The sequence below is a fragment of the Triturus cristatus genome, chromosome 9 (genome assembly GCF_964204655.1).
Source record: "Triturus cristatus chromosome 9, aTriCri1.1, whole genome shotgun sequence".
NCBI classification, from domain to species: domain Eukaryota; kingdom Metazoa; phylum Chordata; class Amphibia; order Caudata; family Salamandridae; genus Triturus; species Triturus cristatus.
Genome location: NC_140592.1, coordinates 232860255 through 232877912, shown reverse-complemented (window position 1 = coordinate 232877912; position 17658 = coordinate 232860255).

Here is a 17658-nt window from a genome sequence, read left to right as displayed (position 1 = left end):
TAGAGCTGGGCATAAGGACTAGGCAAGCACAGTCCAGCAATATTGGTGGCAGCATACCTGCAATGTCCTCTGGAGACAAGAGAGTCCATATTTCCAAAGGTCTGGTGCCTAACTTTGTTATTGGGGTAGACATTGACAAGTGGTTTGAAGCTTATGAAGTGGCTTTGCAGATGCACAGGATCCCTTAGGCGGATTTGGGGGCTAGCCTCTGGAAGCACATACCTAGTGTGGGATGGGACGCCCTCCTGGCCCTTAAAAAGGGGGACAACATAAGGTGTCCCTCCAAGAAAGACACCCTTGTCAGAAAGTATGGCCTCACTCCGAAGAAGTACAGGTAGAAGTTTAGGGACAGGTTTAATCTATCCTGGGTGGATTGTGTGGACTCTCTTTGCAAGGTGCTCAATGGTTCGGTGAAGGGTAATGAAGTGAAAGATTATCAGAAGCTGTACAATTTGATTGTGAGAGAGCACATGTTTTGTCTTTGTTCTGCAGATCTACCCCAACACATTTTTTGATAGCAATCTCACTGACCCCAGGGAGCTTGCCAAGGAGGCAGACCTCTGACTCAGCACCAGGGCCCATTGGAGGGTTTCTGGAGGGGATCAACACATGGGTGGGCAGCCTCCCACCAGAAGAAAGAGGGGGGAGCCAAACATAACAACAGGAAGATCTCTAAAGCCCCTAAACTGGCTATAAAGTTCTGGACTCCTAATCCCTACCCGAACAAAAGAAGAAATGGTTCCCTAATAGTAAGTCCTCATGGAAGGTACCCCCTAAGTGCTATGAGTGTCACAGGTTGAGCACTAAAAGGGGGAGGCCAAGTATACCGTGCAGACACAGTCCCACATTGGTGTGCAGACACTAGGGCCAGTTAGTTTAGCGCTTGGGGAGAAGTTTACCCCAGAAAGTTTGGGGAATAGCATAGAGGTTACCCTAGTGTCCCTGTGTGATGGAAAGATGGTGCAGAGTTTTCATATTCCTAGCAACACTAGGAAATAAAGACAGCTGGACACCATCAATGGGCAGATGAGGCTCTGTCAGATGTCATCTGGTGACCTCAGATCAGGTAGTCCCTAATGCGTTTCACCATGTTATTGCAGCCGACATCCATGTGAGCCACTACCCAGTGCCCTTGGTTCCCTTTGAGTGGAGGGGTCTCGAGTTCCTTAAGGGTAGCTTTGAGTCTGCCCATGCCTGTGGATTGTCTGTTTGGCAATGACCTAGAGAACACCATCTGGAAGGAGGTGGAGCTCAGGTCGCACTTGGTGATGTTAGGCTTGTCTGAGAAGGTGTGCCTGGCCACACGGTCGATGGCCGCCCGCGAGGGTAGTCAGGCCCTTGCATCCCTCATCGATGGCAACTTCGATGACTATGCCAGACACCACATCGTAGCCTCACAGCTCCTCGGAACCGACGCATCACTCTGACTGTGTGACACATCCTCGACACCGGACTTCACATTTTATTTTTTGGCAGCTTAAACTCTAGTTGCACTTATGCTTGAGAAATCTTATTTGGCAAGTGGAACAGCACCCTGTACCTCTGGCACTGAGCCGTCTCCAGTCATTTGGTTAGTTTTCCATGATATGTTATCACCCCACAAGTTATTGTTGGCATTAACTTGCTATCCACTACGCTAAGTAATGTGTTGATGTTTTGGCCAGATAGCTTATATGAATACAACGATAAAAAAGTTGTTAAGTGCCAGTGTTGTGTTTCTTAGAGCTGTGTTTTTGTGAGAAAGTACTCCCACATTTATCTAACTAAACTCCTAGGGGCAGATTTATATCGGACTTGCGCCACTTTTACGCCGCCGTTGCGTCACTTTTGTGACGCAGCGGCGGCGTAAACCCTGCGCCATGTTGCGCCCCATTTACATCGTGACGCATCTATGGAGATGCGTCACGGTGTAAAGCCCTGCGCCACATGAAACCTGCGTCAGGTTTCATGTGGGCGTTTCAACTCAGGGGGGGCGTTCCGTCGCAAGAACGCCCCTGAAAAGTGACTCAGTGAAAGCTATAAGATTTCACTGAATCACTTTCCCAACGCTGATGCGTCAAAACCCTGCGCCTGCTTGAAGCAGGCGTAAGGCTTGACGCACCATGTTAGGGATAGGAAAGGTTGTACCAGTGCTGGAGTTGCGTCGCGCTTCAGCACTGCTCCAACCTTACGCCGGCAGATGCGTCACATATCTGCTTGTCTTTGCGCCACGATGCGCCGCATTGTAAATGCGGCGCATCTGCGGTGGCGCAAGGGCAAACTTGCTTGACGCATCTTCCCTGGCGCATCCATGCTGATTTGCAGGGATGCGCCAGGGAACATAAATCTGCCCCCTAGTACTCAGTGTTAGTTCTGTCCAGTTGCCAAAGATCTCTTTTAAGTATTTTTTGCCAGGAAATGACTATCTTGGTTTTATCTTTAGGCTTAATTGGCACAATGGTGGTTCAATGAGTTCAAAGTTTTGTGGCGCCCCTCTGGGGTTTTATCTAGTATCACTGTATTATTTGCATATTGTTGAATGTTTACTTGTCGCCCTGCCAGTTTTGGTGGAAATCCATTTGAGGCTGTGAGTGCACTGCCTCTATCTGCTACATAAGGATTAAATAGCAAGGGCACTAAAACGTAAACTTGTTTTATCCCCTTATTTGTGTAAATGTTCTCTGATGAAGAAGCCCACTGGGAGGTGAGTCTCACCTTTGCCCAAGTGTCTGTATAAATGCCTATGATTGCTCCTAGCAGGAGATGAATGTTAGGTTCTTTAGTTTTTATTCCTCTGTCCATATTGTGAAAAGCTGTGGGGAAGTCTATTAGTGCCTCATATAAATGATGGCCCTTTATTATCTTTGTTCTGTATATCATCAGAGAAAGAATCATTAAATTATCCTCTATGCTAAACCCTTTTAGGAATACAGTTTTGAAAGACGGGACAAGTCTCATAATGGTGGCCCATTCATTCGGTACTTTATTCAGGATCTTCATGTAGCATTTTCCCTCCACATCCAACAGTGCTATTCAAAGATAATTTTCCGATGCAGGGCCAAGTCCATTTTGTAGATGGAATCTAGAAGGGAATCTCTCCAGCTTGCAGTAATTGGATTGGAATCCATGAAGTTATATAAGGGGAACAGCATCCAGGACCAAAGAGTAATGTTTGGTTTAAACACAGAAGCAGGAAGTCTATTGGGTCCCAGTGCACCACCACTAAAGATTAATTTTAATATATGTGCGACCTCGATTGCAGATTTAATAGCTGGATTTCTTCTATGTTCTTTGTACTTTTTCTGGAATGCTTCCCACAAGGTATTCCATATGAAGATATTATTTTAATATTTATGACAATTATGATGAGGAGACATAGTTTAATCAACTTGTCTTGTTCCACGGTTAGATTTACTAAATTCTAAATGTCTTGAGTGTCTTTTGATTTGCAGAGCTCATATAGTCTCAAGCTTGCATGGTCCTCTCTTGAGCATCGTATGCCCCAAAAGTTTATTCCTCTATAGAGTTTTTATTACACCAAGGGGCATATTATCAAGCGGCAGCGATAATTATCGCTGGCCACGCTTAGCGCAAATTTTCTTATCGCCGGCTATCGCTGGAATTTATCGCCATGCTAGCGCTGTATTAACAATGCATAACGCAATGGCGATAAATATTATTGCGATAGCGAGGGAAATGGGCTAACATCGCTGAAAAACCAGCGATGTTGCATGAAAAACGTCAATAACCTTGCTGATACGACCCTGTGGTCATATCACCATAATCCACCCCCATATAATGTATACATAAGTCATGATTTTTGCATACGTTAGAAAACAGCGTTAATGCCGAGTTAGCGCGAATATGATTATCGCTTCACCGGACGTGGCCTCGTTGTAAATATCGCGATGCCCTGTTAGCGATATTATTCCATAATGTTTTGTAAGGCACGCCTCCTTTGTATCTCATTAACGATGCGATGCGAGGCGTGCCGTAAACGGGCGCTAAGTCATTGAAACACACGCTAGCGTGTCCTTGTAAATAATGCGATAAAATTATCGCCGCTTTTCACCCGAAAACAGATGCTGAAGCAGTGAAAATTGTATCGCCAGCCCTCGATAATATGTCCCCAAGTTCTTTATTCAGTTTAAGGGTGTTTTTAATCCTTCTGTATCTTTATAGTTTAGTTTAGTTTGTGTTTAAAATCCCTGATTTCTCTTAGCTGATTCTGCCTACTACTATGATATTTTTCATACCAGTGGCCAGTGGATCACTTAGTTCTACTAAGAGCTTCTGAACTATTGATGGCCATGTCTGCGAACTGCACAATAGATTACCTTTTTCACCTTCCTTATCCACTTTAAGGATACCATCCAGAAACATGGCCACTTAGGCACTGCCTTAGCCACATGCATGTGCCATTCTATTACTACATTGTTCTTGTGACTACCTGGCACACATCCTTGATGCACTCTTCATTTTAACTTTCGTGCTCAGTCAACTTACCAATCAATCCTGATGAAGATCTGGACAATTTTCAGATGGGTGGAACATTGTTGACATGACAATATTAGGGTCAGTCACCATTGCATACAAAATACATTTGATTGTAGAAAAAAGCGTCATTCATGAAGTTTATTGCTCCAATGTTTTTCTATATACACATACATTTGGCATTGTTTTTATCACTCCCTGTGTGATCACATGAGCCCTAAGCATGTTTTTCTTTTCTGAGTTATTATATAATGATATTTTATTAAATGTTTGAATTTGTATTGAGTGACAATCTAAACTTTCTGGTGAAACCGATTGGGTTCTCTTTGGCATTAATACATACATGAATATTTTGCTTTTATGAAAACAACATCTCCATGAGCTAATGTTATTTGCAAGGTATGTTTACCGAAAGCTTCAGGAAGGATCACTTCGGGATGGCAGTAAGTACTGATGCTTTACCAAGTAAGTGTTATACTGCATTTGAAGAGGCCCTATTTCCAGCCATGTTTTGACTTATACAAAACATCATGCTGGTTGCCTTTATCACTCCATCAGGGCAACAAGCATGAATTATGGTCCTTTTGAAAAAAGTGTAACCTAATTTAGTACTATGCTGCTATATTCCTAGTTAGCCCTGGCATTCTTGGTGCAGTTTTCCCCCTAACTTTTTTTCCTGTCAACCCTCCTGTTTTGCTAAATTTGTTCATGCTGGCTTTAGGAATTGGGCCACCTTACCAATACTAACCAGTGCTAAAGTGCTTGTGCTCTCTCTCTAAAACATGGTACAATTGGCTACCCAATTGGCATATTTACATTTTACATGTAAGTCTTAGTAAAGTGGTACTACATGTATCCAGGGCCTGTAGATTAAATGTTACTAGTGCGGGGCCTGCAGCAAAGATTGTGCCACCTACTAAAGTAGCCTGTCTCTGGTCTGCCATTGCAGCCTTTGTGTGCAGTTTTTAAACTGCTATCTTGACCTGGCAAAATAAACTTTTTGCCAGGCCCAAACCTGCCCTTTTACTACATTTAAGTCACCCCTAGGGTAGGCCCTGTGTACTGTATTTGGGACATGTACTTTTTAGTTTTACATGTGCTGTTAGTGAAAAACTCTTTTCATTACTGGAAGGCCTACCACTCCATAGGTCAACATTGGAGTTACCTTATTACATGTAATAAGTGATTGTTTACAAATGAGAGCAGGTAGCCAGTTCATGTTTGATGTCTTTGAAATTGTAATAAAAAATGCTCTCTCATGGTAGAATCAGATTTTATATTACAATTTGAAAATGCCACTTTTAGAAAGTTATCATTTTCCTGCCTTAGCCATTAAGTGCCTTCAGCATGACTCTAGGTCACATGACTGGGCGTAGCTGACAGTTTGGCTTTGTGTATTCCTCCCAGACCGCCACACACAATAGGGAACTTAGGTGTGCCTGGATGGGCCATCACTGGCAGGATGGGAGGGCAGAGCTGGGCACAGCCCTAGTTACACGAATAGTCTGTGTATTTCCTCAACACAAAGGGCTGCATACCTCCCGTAGTTAGTCTGAAGCCAGGACAGGCAAAGCAACATGCCTGGGGACGTCAAAGAAAATTTCTAGAGCCTGCTCCCACCTTCCAGAGGAAGGGAACCAGGTATAAATATTGGACCTGAGACAATACTCTTCAGTACACTTCTGGATCTGTGGATACTCTGCCAGGAAGAACAGCATAATCTAAGTGTAAAAAGCTTCAAAGGCGATGGCATAAGACAAAATCCCTTTCAGAGAAAGACACACTAAAATTGCTGCTTAAAAGCTATCATCATAATATTATAACTGCCCAGAGATCATTTATTACAATGAAAATTATGCAAGCATTAAATTCTGCAAAAGCCCTTTTTAAAACACTAAACGATTTTATTAAACCACGTGCCTGTGAACGTGATATCCCGACTTCTCGAGAATTTTGCAGCACACTAGCCAATTTCTTTGAGGAAAAAATAAACAAAATCTATGCAAACTTTCCCGCAACCTGCAGCCAGTCTGAAAACTCTTCTGATTTTAATCTACCTTCTCCTAAGTAAGTCTGGGTAGTGAACTCCGCTCTGCTCACAGAGTTTGCAGTTTTCTGCACTCCGCGTTACTCGGAGCTCATGGAGTTCCGAAAACTCCGCTCCGCATATCGGAGCCGAGTTTTTTCCCTCACTCACGTTCATCAATGACAAGGTGGTGAGCGAGAAAAATCCACCTCCAGGTGAGAATTTTCCTTGTTCATAATCGTCAAGATCAAGTTGGCGAGCAAGAGTGTGGATCATCAACCTCCCGGCGAGATTTCTCAACGCGGGCGATCAGATTTCTCATTGCGAGTGGACGTGTATGCTCGCTACCATTCGTGTTGAGAAACTGCCCGCTCGCGTTGAGAAAGCTGCTGCTCGAGTAAAAATCTACTTGAGCGGCAGAAAGGAAGCAAGGCCTGCTTGCGCTGTGCATGATGCCATTCGCGATTATTGCACAGTGCGGGCAAGCACCTGTCATTGAAAATCATTACGAACTGCATTTATCTAAAGAAACTCTGCCGCTATCGAAGCTCCGCGTACTGCAGCAGAGTTTTTTTGTAAACAGAACTCCGCGAACTCCGCCCAGGGTTACTCCTAAGGCCTTCTTACCATGCACATTAGAGCAGACCCTGGTGCTGCTCGAATCAGCCAAATCAGTATCCCCTCTGAACCTGTGTCCATCTAGCACCCAGCTTAATCACTCCTTCCATCATGGCCCTCTTTAACCTCTCCATGAACCTAGCTCCAGCCCCCACTACACTAAAAGCTGCTCTAGTCTCCCCCATCTTAAAGAAGCCAAACGCTGACCCAGGCATTCCATCTAATTACCGGCCTATTTAACTACTCACTCTCCTTGACAAATTATTGGAGAGCTTCATAAACAAGTAACTATTTGTCTTCTTGGAAAACACAGGCTCCTCGACTCCTCCCTGTCTGGTTTTAGAGCATACCACAGAACAGAGACAGTGCTAGTTGCTGTCATTGACATTAATAGACTGTCCTAGGATGCTGGAACACCAGTGATGCTAGAATTCTAGATCTGACAGCGGCCTTCGATACGATCTCACATGGCATCCTCATTCGTAGGCTGCATGAGATTGAGGCTTATGCAAGGCACTCAAATGGTTCATTGACTTTCTAAAAGATCATACCCAATCCATTTCTCTGAACCCCTTTAAATCTCACACCATGCCTGTTGGCACAAGGGTACCACAGGGATCCTGTGGTACATTTATGTTGCCCCTCTTGCACTGATTATCAAGGCATGTGGCTTTGAGGCAATTTCATATCCCGATGACACACAATTGGTCATCTCTTTTGGTAAAGACCTAGAAGGGGTCAAATCCCTCTTTGCTGACTGTATGAGGAAGATAGTTTCCTGGATGTCTAGTAACTGTCTTCAATTGAATGGAGAAAAAAAAACTGAGATACTCCTATTTGGTAAAGGTCAGGATTTATAGAAACCGGATTGGTGGCCTTCTCAATTAGGGCCAGCCCCCTCCCCAAAGCATGTAGCAATAAACCTGGGCATAAAGTTGGCTCTCACTCTCTCTATGAAAGTGCACGTAACTGCTATTGGTGAAACCTGCTTCGCTACCATGCCATTCCTGAAAAAAGCTTTTCCTTGACTCCCTCCTGCTTCCAAGGCTGTGGAAGGCTTAATCACAAGTCATTTAGGCTATGGCAATGCTTTATTGGCTGTTGCAAATGAGACTTTTCAGTCCTAACTACAAGTAGTACAGAACACGGCAGCCAGACCTACCACCTACATCCTCTTTTACTCCAATTCAGAACTCTTTGTTTGCACTGGGTACTCATTAGGAAAATGCTCATTTTTTAAAGATATGTTGTCTTACACATAAGTCACTAAATGAGAATGCTCCATCTTACCTGCAAAACAAGCTCAGACAACATAACCCAACCAGACTGTTAAGATCTAAAGACAAAGCCTTATTGCACATTACACTAATTTGTATGGCCTGATATGGCAGAAGATCATTCACTTATCTCGCTCACTTCCACTGGAACAAAGTACCTCGGCATGTTCGATTATGCTCGGAATTTGGAAAGTTAGAAAAAAATTTAAAAACATGGCTATTTTAGTTAATTAGTCTAGTCGAATTGGTGTTGCTTGTCTCTATTAGCCTAGTGCTGAGATATTCCTATGGGGATTATTAATTTTGTGCTATATCAAATGTGGTTAACATACCATAACATAACGAGGGCTGCTGTGCTACTGAAAGGACTATGCTGGACTGCTGTTCTGAAGGACTGCTGACCTGTTTTTCTGACCTGCTGCCCTCTGGCCTGGGTGAGAAGGACTGAACCTGCATCTGTCGAACCCAGGACCACTAGAATGACTCCAAGGGCTTGTTGGCTGGCCTCCTGACTTGAGCTTCAGGAACAGAAGGCTCCAGCCACCTTGAACACATCACCTGGACTCTGCTGGCTTTGAACCTACTCTGACAAGTGGTGCCACCCCAGTCTTGGACCCTTGGAAGTGGGCCTAAGGTGTTCTGCGAGCCTCTGTGGATCTAGCAGAACTAACACAGCGTCTCTGCTTCGCAGGACAACCCCTGAGTAGAACTGATGCTTCTTTACCAATGCATGGATCTTCCCCATCGCTAAGATCCGCATCTCAACAAAGCCTGTCACCTCATCAGAACACTTACTGCGCAACATATCCTTGATGCAGGTCCTCGCATCCCCTCATCAACAGCAGCCTCGACGATGCTGGACTCAGCATGGCAGTCTCCCAGCTCCTCGGAGCTGATACCTCACCCCAACTGTGCAATGCAACATCGACTCCTGACTTCGCATCACAAGCCCTCGATGACAGGATCCTCAATGACGATGTAGGCCTTTGCATCACAGCCTCGATGCATCTTGGAACCGAAACATCTTTAACGGGGACCCTTGCAATACTCTGCACCAGGATTTAAGGTACTTTGTTCAGCAAATCTAACTGAGCCCCTGTAGTTGGCCCACACTCCTTCATAGTCAGCCTGGTCAGTGCAACCAGCTAGCCGCAGTTGGCACTTTGTGCTTTTGGTGGTATTTTCCCTACACTCTTTAAAATAATATATCTCTGGTTCTACTGATTGAGTTTTTATCCTTTTGGTCTTGTTTTATTTATTAGAAAATAACTCTATTTTACTAATCTGGTGTGGGATTATTTTTGTGTGATGTTTTTCACTTTAGTACTGTTTGAAGTGTTGCACAAATGCTTTACACATAGCCTCTGAATTAACCCTGACTGCTCTGTGCCAAGCTACAACGGGTTGAGCACAGATTAATTTAGGGTTGGTTTGTGCCTTACCCTAACAAGGATTGTGGTTGCTGTTTAAACAGCGTGTACACCCCAGTCAACCACCAACTCAGTTTCTCACGGTCCTATATCACTATGTGGTGCAGATAGAGATTTCTATGCCAGATCATTACATAATTGACTGAGAAAGATCATGGCAGATTTATTCTAACCATCACAGCATTCATTTATCCCAAGAAGAGTCATCACTTGCGGTACAAACTTGCTAGCAGTTTTAATAGCCTGGACTAAAATTTCCCAACTCCAGTAGACGTTGATACCCTAGACAACAAAGTGACATTCGATCCAGTAGAGAGGCCATTTCTCTGGGCTATGATGCAATGCATGGGATTTGCATTGCACTTCATAGGGTGGATTCTGGTACTCTACCAAAACCTCTGGTTGATAGTTACAACCACTCACCTCCTCCTTTTGATATCTCCAGCGGCACCAGAAGAGGTTGCCTTTAATCTGCATTGCTTTCTGCTACTTATATGAAGCCTTGTTTACTATCTTTACAAAAACTATAAATGTGCCACCAGTACTACTGCTAAATAGGGTAGTGAATGTCCTTGTTGATGTGGCCGATGTTGGGATTGCAACTACAAGCCCTTTTTAAGCCCTTCCTAAAACTGAATCAAAACTTAATCTTTGGTTCTTTGTCTAAATACAATCTCCACAGGGAGGCGACACAGATTCTTTCCCATTGACTTAGATAGGTTGGATAAATCTCATTAAAATGTCTCTACCTCTCAAATTATAGTACCTCTGCTGCACTTTACCAATATATTTCCCACTGTATTTTTTTAAGAGGATTGATGCTGCAATCTTGTTTTTCCTTTGGGTGCATACAGTATCCCCACCTACCCATGGGCAAGAGGAGGGTGGGCTTTTCTAATCATAATGTTTTATTAATTGTCATCCTTAGATAAATGTGTAGCAAAATTCGATCAAGAGTTCTTCACTATATCCACTTTTATGAATATAAATTTTAGCTCGCCCTCCCAAATTTTTAGTATCTAGACAAATACATTCCTCGTTTAATCCCAGACTTCATAAAGTTCTGGCCCTCTAAAGATAGTCCCCTATTTGGAATAATCCACTGCCACCACCGATTTTCTCACTTCCCAATAGGTCTGCTGATTAAAATCCGACTTGCATCTGCTTCATCTGCTATATCACCAGGAGATTTTCAAATCTTTTCTGGAACAAATTGGGGATCCCATTAAAAATTAATCCCAATCAGATGAAGATGACTGTTATTCGTTCACTTTTATATTAATCTCCACATCTTAAAGTTCCTTCGCATTATCAGTTGTTTCCTACAGAATTAGAAGATCCAAATGTTATATATACCATTAAATGGTCTGAGAGGCTGTCCACTGAAATCACTCAAGATTTATTTGCTGATTCACTCACAAAAGTCTTTTGAATCTCCTTTCCGTTCAAACTTAGATTTCATCACTATAAGATATAATTTGACGTTAAGTTGACTCCAACAAAGATTCCAAAGTGGTAGCTAAACTCTGGCCATGCATAACTGTGTCCCTGATTCTAGGCGCATGAAGCCGAAAAGGATAACATGCCTGTAATCTGTCCTGAACTGAATCCATATTTGGAAGCCATTTTGCTTTTAAGATTTCAGCCCCAGTGGGCTTTTCTGATTGACTTCAATCTCACATTGATTAAGATGGAAATCACCAACTTCAAACATGACTTTAGATACCTGGACATTCCGATAGCATGCTTATCCTTTGCACTTTTTAGGTGAGATGCCTACCATCCAGGTTTAGGAAGTCCAAGATCTCTATTATTTTGAATAAAGAACTTACTTTACTGGCAACCATGGACATTTTAGACTTGTTGAGGCAAATTCAATAAATAACTGTTTTTATAGCCCACGTTAAGCTACAGAATGGATGGGGGAAATCACCAAAGGAACAGACTGTAGTACGTTAAGGGAAATGAATGTGAGAAAATGCCTGTTTTTGCGTGGTCACCCCAATTTTTTGCTGAATTTTAGTGCTGGTTTTTAGGCTTTGTACACTGGAGCACTGCTGTCCAGTGACCAGTGTATTGGCTCTGACCCCTAAAGCATGTAGATATTGGCTAATTCCTGGTTGGCATATTTTACTCTCGTATAATGCCATAGTATATGGTGTAGAAACTACACCCATGGCAGGGAAAGTTGAGAGTCACCTGTGGACTGCAACATTATTATTATGCCATCCACTAGTGTGAAGAAGGAAAACATGGTTCAGGCCTACCATTATAGCCTGCCTTTTCCAGTTCAAACCTGCAGCCCACCCTGGTCAAAATAACCCCTTTTGACAGGAGATAAAAAACAATCTTTTAAATGTTAATAGGTCACCCCTATATAGGGCATGTAGCCCCACAACGTATGGTGTCTAGTATTTGAAAGTGGAACATATAGAAATATGAGGTTAACATGTCCCTACAGTGACTAGAACTTGTAAGAAAGTGGATTATTATTTGGGGTCAACAACTGTCCCCCTCCTGCTATATTTCAATCAAATAAAATACAATAAACCTGAACTCAACTCCTGGCAATGGATCACAAACCACTCATGCTTAAATCAAAGGCAATGTGTAAAGTATTTAAGCAGTGCATACACAGTAGAAAAAGTCACACAAAACACTCTAAAAATCCACATCTCATTTTCAAATAAAGAGAAACTTTTATGAGTAAAATAACACCAAAACACCGGAAATCCAATAAAAGGAATTGGAGATATGAATTTTTAAAGTTATAAGAGAAATGGGGCCAAAAATCACAAAGCGCCAATTATAGTCTATGGAAGAGGGAGACCGGGACCTAGGCATGATTTCAGGTCAACTGTGATGATCCTCTGATCAGATGCAACAAGTGAATTGGTTCTGGTGAATGTCTGGAAGTCAAAAAGTTCAAAATGATTGGGGGGGGGGTTGTGGGAAGAAAAGATCTCCCTATATGCCGACGATGTCCTCCTGTATGCTACTAGACCCCGCTTTGCAATCAGCAGGCTCCTACAAATCTTTCACCTATTCGGGGGATATTCGAGTTATCGAATCAACTGGGAAAAATCCCTTCCATTTATGCTCTTGGGTGGCCCGCTACCCGCTCCCCCAGAGGGGATCCAACTTCAGGTGCATGACCATTTTAAATACCTCAGTATCGTAGTAACCAAGACAGAGGCAGAATTCATGGCTCGGAATCTATTACCCCAACTTGAACGCCTGAAAAGGGACGTGGCACACTGGAGGACGTTGCCCATCTCCCTGATGGGGCGAGCCGTCCTGTTTAAAATGATGTTGCTACCACGATTGCTCTACTACTCCAGAACACCCCGTATAAGATACCGGACGGCTTCTTCGAAGAGGTCAATAGTGAACTACGGAAGCTACTGAGGGACGGGAGGGGTGCAAGGATAGCATTAGTCAAATTACAGCGTGGTGTATACAAAGGGGGCCTGGCCTTCCCTGATCTTCAGAAATACTATTGGGCGTCACAATTGTTAGTAATAAATGACTGGGTTTTTGGGGACCGGAACGACCCGGCATATCCGGTTGATCACCTGGTGATGGGCACTCGTGGCTACCTGGCCGCCTTCTATTGTAAACATGCCGGAAAGTCCATGCCCCCCATACAAAAGCAGTGTTGGATGCGTGGAAAGGGGCTAACAGATTTCTTGGGTGGGACAACCAGCTGACGGAACGTACCCCACTGTGGGACATTGATATGCTAGAGGAGGTTGGGAAACTGCAGGGCTTTGGTAAATTGAAACTGCTGGACATTGCCCACTTAGGGGATGTATGGTGGGCCCGGTGATCATATCGTTCGAAAACCTACAGTCTGATTTTCAACTTGTGGAAACAGAGCAATATAAATACATGCAATTAGGGCACGCACTTCGTACACATATCCGTGAGGGGGAACGTATCCTGGAGGACAGCCCCTTGGAGGATCGGCTTCTATTGGATCCCATCCCCGAAAAGGCACTATCCTTAACATATAAGAAGATTTTTAATAATTCGCCCGACCCCTTAGGGGCGCTGACAGAGGCCTGGGAGACTGACATCGGGTTACTAGAAGATGAGGATTGGGTGGACGCCATGCAAAGCCCGAGGGAAGTGGCAATTAGGGCAAGATTTAGGCTAGTACAACTGTGGATCCTCCAAAGGTCCTACTCCACTAGCGCTCTCATGCATAAACTGGGACACATACACACAGATTCATGTATCCGGGGCTGTGGCAGTACAGGTACCTTCTTTCATATCCTATGGGAATGCCCTCGCATACACCATTACTGGATGAAGGTAACAAGGGTCATGTCAGAGATCCAGGGACAAGAAATTCCTATAGATGCCAGGTGGACCATACTGTGTGTAATGGGGGAGCAAACATGGCCGAAATACCAGAAAGTCTGTCTAATGGTGGCTGCAATGGTGGCCAATAGAAATATTGCCCGGGCGTGGGGGCGGTCCTGCCCCCAAGCGTGGATCAGTGGAAGACTGACTTGGACTGTTGCTGTACAACGGAAACAGTTGTATATTAAAGCAGGGGCTGCCCCAAGAAATGGGAGAAAGTGTGCCATCAATGGGTCGCCTATAGGGATCTGTAAAGTAATGGAAGGGGGGGTATGGGTGGGGAGCGGACCGGCCACCAGATGGTGCAAGAACTCTCGTAAAAGACCGTTTAGTATTGTAAGTCCGGCGATCTAGTGTATTGATTGTTCATGAAATGGAAATGTATTGTATAATGTCTTTGTCAACCATTTGACTATTGTACTGCACACTGCACTTTTTTTTTTATTATGTTCAATAAAAAGATTTGTCAAAAAAAAAAAAACTTCAAAATGTTTCTAAGTCCCACTTCATAAATGGACTTTGTCACTTTTTGAGAGAAAGATTTCTCCCTAAGCTGGTCACCACAGAAACTGGAGCTGCCACCGTGGAACCAAAGATTAAATACTTGAAGCAGGTTGGTCCCGCTGGAGTCCCAATGCAGAATGGCATTTAGTTGTTTATTTTAGAGGTGCTGGGAGCCTTGAGGGTGGTGCAGGGAAAAATGGTCATGCTTTGTACGCCACAAATACTTAATAGATATATGACATGAACATGCCCTTAACACATGTTTCTTGTGTGGTTTAACGATTAAAATAAGTGTTGTACTTGATATTATTTTTAAGGACCAGTGAACTTACTTTTACAATGTGTTTTAACTGAATCAAATGAGCAATGAATAAACGATCAATACGTAGTATATTTGTACTCACTATAAAAGTAACTTTGAATTACATAATGTGTGCCTTAATTTATTAATTGACATTTACTGTTTAGATGACTGAATAGAAACCAACCACATATATATTTCAAATGTGATTACTCTAGAAACGACAGAGGTTTATGTTATGTACACTAATGTTATATGTATATTTCATTTAAATGTAATTCTTGATTCAGGTGCGTCACGCCCTCCGATCAGTCCTCATAGAGGGTGAGAAGGTGCCTGAGTCCTCTCCTTTGGAGGACCGGGTCCTTGATGCCCATATGCCCGAGAGCACGATCTCGCTCATCTATAAGAAACTGATCAACGTCCGGGCGGATATGCTTCTGGGGTTGAGGGACCAGTGGGCTAGGGATGGCCTCGAGTTGGATGACGAGGATTGGCAGTCTGCTGTTTCCTCTCCTAAGGAGGTTGCGATCCCGTCGCGTCTGAGGCTGGTGCAGCTTAAAATACTGCATCGAGTGTATGTGACGGGGCCAAGGCTGGTTCACATGGGATTCTCGGAGGACGGCCTATGCAGGAGGGGTTGTGGTATGGTGGGTACTTTCCTGCATATCATTTGAGAATGTGGTGTCATCACAGAATTTTGGAGGAGAGTCCATGCAGTGATGGGGGAGGTGACGGGCATTGCTATGCAGCCGGAAGCGCGGTGTTGTCTACTGAATGTCTGGGGGCCCACTGATCATAATGCGGCGCAGACCCAATGGGTGACTCTGGGCAACATGGTCGCTAAGAGAGATATCGCGCGATTGTGGGGCTCTGCGGGGCCCCCCACATTGACCGCGTGGAAAGAAAATATGGACTGGAGTATGTTAAGGGAAAAGACGGTCTATTGCGCTAGAGGCCGCCCCCGGAAGTGGCACGCCATATGGGGGCGGTGGAATCAATACAGGGGGGGAATATGTCTTGCCCCGGATCTGGATCCTCCTGAGGAACAGCTTTCCTCCTAACCTTCTTTCCAGCTCAGTATGGTTTATGGACTTTTTGGCCTCTACAGTCCCTCTTCTTCCTCTTTACTTTGTACTGTAACTGTTAGATGAGTGGGGTCCGGCCTCCCCTGGGGGGCTCATCATGGGCTTTCAGTGTTCTTGCCTTGCTGGGGTTTGTTGTGCGTTTTTGTGTTTAATTAAAATTGAACCTTTGCACTTCTCCTTTCATGGTATTGGGGACGCATCTCTGTTTCTATATATCGATGCTGTCGAACCTCCGGGTTGTCGGCTGAATAGCTGTGTCCTGACTTTTGAAAATAAAGGTTTTTAAAAAAAAAAAAATGTAATTCTTGGACACACTTACATATGATTACCCTAAGTTAGATTTAATGTATGTTACATATAATGGGAATCTGATGCAGTATAAATTTATATTCATTTGTGTTTAAATGTGCACATGCATATAAAATGTGCATCTTTGAGTTAATGCTTTAAACTTGTCCTGACTAGGCCTGTATTTCACCATGCTGCATAAATACTCTTTTTCATTTTCTGCTAATGTGCCTTTTTTTCAGGTGTTCACATGCAGTGTTAGTTTGAGAATAGAAATATTACTGTACAAGTGATAGAGGAGAGAGCCTGAGAAGAAGACCTTGACGAAAGAACATGAGGATGCAGAGCATCAACTGAAAGGCCTATTCAGCAATGTTGGGATCTAACCTGTGTATGAGAAGAAGATGTAATTCCCATTTCTAGTGTGAGATTTTTCCGTGATGTTTCAGCCTGCAACATGAGAAATGGTTGAGAACAATGGACCCCTGATGATACGTACAAAGGTGTGTTACCCAGAAGACTCTTGTGTGAAATAGCTTAGTTTTTCACACTGTGGGATATTCAGATGCCCTTAGATTCCTTTTAGATTCTTTCTGACATCTCTTCAGAGACTTTTCCCTAAATGCTTAGAACACTTCCTACGGACTTTGAGAGGTTGAGGCCTCTATTCTTACCTCTAAATTTTCCCTAAGTGTGGCTTAGGGTAACCCTTATACTCTGACTTATAGAAGACTCTTGACCGAGATTCTGAAATGCGGACGCCTTGCTACTTAATTTTCCCTGCCTTATTCTAATTTCCTTTATGGAAATTCCCTGATTGTGTATATCCTTTAGGGTACAGAACCATCCTCTTAGCTTAGTCTCTGATTTAGGAGATTTAGACTACTCAAAGTATAGACAAGAGGATTTTAGAATTTTCTCCGAGCATCATCATTTTGTATTGCTGTGACTAAACTGCTTATCTGTCTAATATTAGTCCGCCTTCATTTCTTTCAGAGGTTGGGCTTACCTGTTGTTATTTTGTTCCTTTATAGTATGGTGTTAAGAGTCATGTACCTGAATTTGATTACTAATCTGTAATAAACCTTCTTAACTATAGTTACTGATTCCTGGTCCTTATTGTGTGGCCAAATGCGTTACACTGTTAATTGGTATTGGCAGCTGACATACTAACTCTATCACCCCTCATTGCATATCAGAAAGATCCGTCAGAGGAAGATATATGATAATGAAAGTGGGCTCAGAAAACACTGAATCAAGCGGGACAAAGCAGAAATTGTATCAG